This window comes from Oreochromis aureus, linkage group 17 (genome assembly GCF_013358895.1).
Source record: "Oreochromis aureus strain Israel breed Guangdong linkage group 17, ZZ_aureus, whole genome shotgun sequence".
Lineage (NCBI taxonomy): Eukaryota > Metazoa > Chordata > Actinopteri > Cichliformes > Cichlidae > Oreochromis > Oreochromis aureus.
The window spans coordinates 8,617,276-8,623,109 of record NC_052958.1 but is presented as its reverse complement, the minus strand read 5'-3'; the positions used below and the strand labels follow the sequence as shown (position 1 = coordinate 8,623,109).

Genomic DNA, 5,834 nt, shown 5'->3' with positions numbered 1-5,834 from the left:
TTGATTTTGGTTAACTTTGACTGAAACTGATTGTTTTAATACAATCAAAGTGCATTTCATTTATGCACTAGGCCCAACTGGCACATATACTTGATACCAAATACAAAAACATGATGTGTAACCTGTTGGAAGAATGAAGTGGGTATGTCACTCACCAATTGGTCTGTATGAGGCTGAGACAGGACCTCAGCACTTGGTGTCTGCAACAAAAGACAACAATATAACGTCAGAAACATTCTCTAGGATAAATCCCGACTAGATAATTAACTACAGATCATATTTGTAGCAGTGAACATTATTACAGAAGGATCCGACTTCCTTATACCAGATTCTAAAGAAACTTAACACTGTACAGTTCTGCTACCAACAATATGAGGACAGTGTAACACACACTAGAGTTGTTGGTCCAACCACATGAAGAAGGCAACTGAAACACACTCATGTCCTTCACAGCTTAAAACAATATGAGGACATGACGACTGAACACATGTAGAGTTCATGTTCCTGACTTCTAACTTCTCCTGCTGTTGTCAATAAAAGCTCTAAACCCAACACTGATGTAAAGCCATCTATTTCCCCAGAAATTAAATCATGTAAACTGATCAGCAGGAGGTTAAATGGACAAAAACATGTGTAAAAGGACAAAAATATCAAATGTAGTCAGAATAAAGATCACGCTGATGCTTTAAGGGAAAGTTTGGACTAACAAATGGTATAGACAATTACTTTCTCCTAATGCTAATGTTGATTTTGGTTAACTTTGACTGAAACTGATTGTTTTAATACAATTAAAGTGCATTTCATTTATGCACTAGGCCCATCTGACACATATACTTGATACCAAATACAAAAACATGATGTGTAACCTGTTGGAAGAATGAAGTGGGTAAGTCACTCACCGATTGGTCTGTATGAGGCTGAGACAGGACCTCAGCACTTGGTGTCTGCAACAAAAGACAATATAACGTCAGAAACATTCTCTAGTATAAATCCCGACTAGATGATCAACTACAGATCATATTTGTAGCAGTGAACATTATTCACAGAAGGATCTGACTTCCTTATACCAGATTCTATAGAAACTTAACACTGTACAGTTCTGCTACACACAATATGAGGACAGTGTAACACACACTAGAGTTGTTGGTCCAACCACATGAAGAAGGCAACTGAAACACACTCATGTCCTTCACAGCTTAAAACAATATGAGGACATGACGACTGAACACATGTAGAGTTCATGTTCCTGACTTCTAACTTCTCCTGCTGTTGTCAATAAAAGCTCTAAACCCAACACTGATGTAAAGCCATCTATTCCCCAGAAATTAAATCATGTAAACTGATCAGCGGGAGGTTAAATGGACAAAAACATGTGTAAAAGGACAAAAATATCAAATGTAGTCAGAATAAAGATCACGCTGATGCTTAAAGGAAAGTTTGGACTAACAAATGGTATAGACAATTACTTTCTCCTAATGCTAATGTTGATTTTGGTTAACTTTGACTGAAACTGATTGTTTTAATACAATTAAAGTGCATTTAATTTATGCACTAGGCCCATCTGACACATATACTTGATACCAAATACAAAAACATGATGTGTAACCTGTTGGAAGAATGAAGTGGGTAAGTCACTCACCGATTGGTCTGTATGAGGCTGAGACAGGACCTCAGCACTTGGTGTCTGCAACAAAAGACAACAATATAACGTCAGAAACATTCTCTAGTATAAATCCCGACTAGATGATCAACTACAGATCATATTTGTAGCAGTGAACATTATTACAGAAGGATCCGACTTCCTTATACCAGATTCTAAAGAAACTTAACACTGTACAGTTCTGCTACCAACAATATGAGGACAGTGTAACACACACTAGAGTTGTTGGTCCAACCACATGAGGAAGGCAACTGAAACACACTCATGTCCTTCACAGCTTAAAACAATATGAGGACAGTGTAACACACACTACAATCACTGGTCCTACCATATGAGGACTTCTTCTTAAACACACTCATGTCCTTCACAGCTTAAAACAATATGAGGACATGACGACTGAACACATGTAGAGTTCATGTTCCTGACTTCTAACTTCTTCTGCTGTTGTCAATAAAAGCTCCAAACCCAACACTGATTTAAAGGCATCTATTTCCCCAGAAATTAAATCATGTAAACTGATCAGCGGGAGGTTAAATGGACAAAAACATGTGTAAAAGGACAAAAATATCAAATGTAGTCAGAATAAAGATCACGCTGATGCTTTAAGGGAAAGTTTGGACTAACAAATGGTATAGACAATTACTTTCTCCTAATGCTAATGTTGATTTTGGTTAACTTTGACTGAAACTGATTGTTTTAATACAATTAAAGTGCATTTCATTTATGCACTAGGCCCATCTGACACATATACTTGATACCAAATACAAAAATATGATGTGTAACCTGTTGGAAGAATGAAGTGGGTAAGTCACTCACCGATTGGTCTGTATGAGGCTGAGACAGGACCTCAGCACTTGGTGTCTGCAACAAAAGACAACAATATAACGTCAGAAACATTCTCTAGGATAAATCCCGACTAGATAATTAACTACAGATCATATTTGTAGCAGTGAACATTATTACAGAAGGATCCGACTTCCTTATACCAGATTCTAAAGAAACTTAACACTGTACAGTTCTGCTACCAACAATATGAGGACAGTGTAACACACACTAGAGTTGTTGGTCCAACCACATGAAGAAGGCAACTGAAACACACTCATGTCCTTCACAGCTTAAAACAATATGAGGACATGACGACTGAACACATGTAGAGTTCATGTTCCTGACTTCTAACTTCTCCTGCTGTTGTCAATAAAAGCTCTAAACCCAACACTGATGTAAAGCCATCTATTTCCCCAGAAATTAAATCATGTAAACTGATCAGCGGGAGGTTAAATGGACAAAAACATGTGTAAAAGGACAAAAATATCAAATGTAGTCAGAATAAAGATCAAGCTGATGCTTAAAGGAAAGTTTGGACTAACAAATGGTATAGACAATTACTTTCTCCTAATGCTAATGTTGATTTTGGTTAACTTTGACTGAAACTGATTGTTTTAATACAATTAAAGTGCATTTCATTTATGCACTAGGCCCATCTGACACATATACTTGATACCAAATACAAAAACATGATGTGTAACCTGTTGGAAGAATGAAGTGGGTATGTCACTCACCGATTGGTCTGTATGAGGCTGAGACAGGACCTCAGCACTTGGTGTCTGCAACAAAAGACAACAATATAACGTCAGAAACATTCTCTAGTATAAATCCCGACTAGATGATCAACTACAGATCATATTTGTAGCAGTGAACATTATTACAGAAGGATCCGACTTCCTTATACCAGATTCTAAAGAAACTTAACACTGTACAGTTCTGCTACCAACAATATGAGGACAGTGTAACACACACTAGAGTTGTTGGTCCAACCACATGAGGAAGGCAACTGAAACACACTCATGTCCTTCACAGCTTAAAACAATATGAGGACAGTGTAACACACACTACAATCACTGGTCCTACCATATGAGGACTTCTTCTTAAACACACTCATGTCCTTCACAGCTTAAAACAATATGAGGACATGACGACTGAACACATGTAGAGTTCATGTTCCTGACTTCTAACTTCTTCTGCTGTTGTCAATAAAAGCTCCAAACCCAACACTGATTTAAAGGCATCTATTTCCCCAGAAATTAAATCATGTAAACTGATCAGCGGGAGGTTAAATGGACAAAAACATGTGTAAAAGGACAAAAATATCAAATGTAGTCAGAATAAAGATCACGCTGATGCTTTACGGGAAAGTTTGGACTAACAAATGGTATAGACAATTACTTTCTCCTAATGCTAATGTTGATTTTGGTTAACTTTGACTGAAACTGATTGTTTTAATACAATTAAAGTGCATTTCATTTATGCACTAGGCCCATCTGACACATATACTTGATACCAAATACAAAAATATGATGTGTAACCTGTTGGAAGAATGAAGTGGGTAAGTATGAGGCTGAGACAGGACCTCAGCACTTGGTGTCTGCAACAAAAGACAACAATATAACGTCAGAAACATTCTCTAGTATAAATCCCGACTAGATAATTAACTACAGATCATATTTGTATCAGTGAACATTATTACAGAAGGATCCGACTTCCTTATACCAGATTCTAAAGAAACTTAACACTGTACAGTTCTGCTACCCACAATATGAGGACAGTGTAACACACACTAGAGTTGTTGATCCAACCACATGAGGAAGGCAACTGAAACACACTCATGTCCTTCACAGCTTAAAACAATATGAGGACAGTGTAACACACACACTACAATCACTGGTCCTACCATATGAGGACTTCTACTTTCCTGTTGGAGGTTGAGACAGGATGGAAGGAGAGCAGGGAAGTAGCTGGCACAAATGATTCTATTGACACAACAGGTCAGTGAGATTAATGAACTGAACACAACAGACTCTTTCAAAATAAAACAGGAAAAAAATGGCATGAAAATACAAACGTTGTAATATACAACCCTAACATAAACTCCTTAAAACAATGTTAATAACGTTAAGCCAAACTCAACTAACCCGCCACTAAACATAAGAAACTCAAAAACCTTAGAATAACGTCAGAAACGCTGGGCCAGAGACCCAGACCCTATTGGTTTGTGCTAAATACGAAAACATTATTATTAACATTTAAATCCCCCAAACATATCTTGTGTTGAAAAAAATGTGTGTTGCAGTTAGCTACACTTAAAAAGAGCTTAGACTGACTGTCTGTGCAGTTGAAGATGCAGAGCACGTGCAAGGCCACAGGTCCCTTTAACTCCAGTGGGAATTTAAAACAGTTAAATTAAACTTCTAATATCTATTGTTGAAGATAAATCTTAAGTAATTTTTAGCATTTATCATCATTCATCACACAGTTTGTTCAAATCGATTGTGTATTGTTTTAGTTCCGTTTAACTAGCGTTAATTAGCTTGTTAAACATACAACTTTACCTTGCTAAATGTGCGTCGAGTCATGGATATCAAAGGTAAATACATACGTCAAGACAAATCTCTGCTGAGTGCTGAAGGTCCCGGATGTGCAGTTCACTCAGAGCTCCGGCGAGTTTGTATCTTGCCGTGACCAGCAGCTCTTTGGTTGAGGCTTTCGAACAATCAGATGCAGCGTTACTCACTTGTTGTCCAATCACAGACGTCGTTCTATGCTCCACTGACGAAATGCCGCATCCTCTCACCAGCCACGGGCTCTCCTCGTCCATTTAACAACAAAAACACAGCAACACTCGCTGTATTTGAGGTAGGAACACTTGAGAAGTGTCACAGTGTTTTGCAAACTGCTGTTACAGTTAATTTCGTTCCGTTAATTTGTTTGGTTCCTATTCTTAAGTAACACTTAAATACACATGTGGTTAGCTTGCTGGTCTAGTTTAAGTTAGCATGGGCATGCTGTTCACTGATGGAGTAATGCCAAAATTGGCCTGATATTGTCAGTGTGTTATCATAAACATGTCCTAATTTGTCATGAAAAGAAGAGCAGTACCCCTAGACCCTCAAGTGAAAATACAGATAATAGATAAGCAATTTAAGAAAATAAGTATAATGTGTATAATAAATGATTTTACTGTCACTTTCCTGGGTTTGTTGACCCAGCATTTTAAGTTTTAGTTTGTTTGGATGTCGATGTTTATTTATAAGTTCTTTAGGTTAGCTAAGTTCATTTGTTTATTAGATTACCCTTGTGATGTCTGTTTTATTGTGAAAGTCCTTGTCCTATATGCAGT

General features: G+C 37.4%; 1 long non-coding RNA gene across 1 annotated transcript; it reads right to left on the bottom strand.

Moving 5' to 3' along the window:
• Positions 1–4,431: 4,431 nt before the first annotated feature.
• Positions 4,432–5,102, bottom strand: LOC116319457. The gene is made up of 3 exons (XR_005608908.1): positions 5,047–5,102; positions 4,819–4,870; positions 4,432–4,467 (listed from the first exon to the last, which is right to left on the bottom strand). It is a non-coding gene; the product is annotated as an uncharacterized LOC116319457 (long non-coding RNA).
• Between the last annotated feature and the right edge of the window lie 732 nt (positions 5,103–5,834).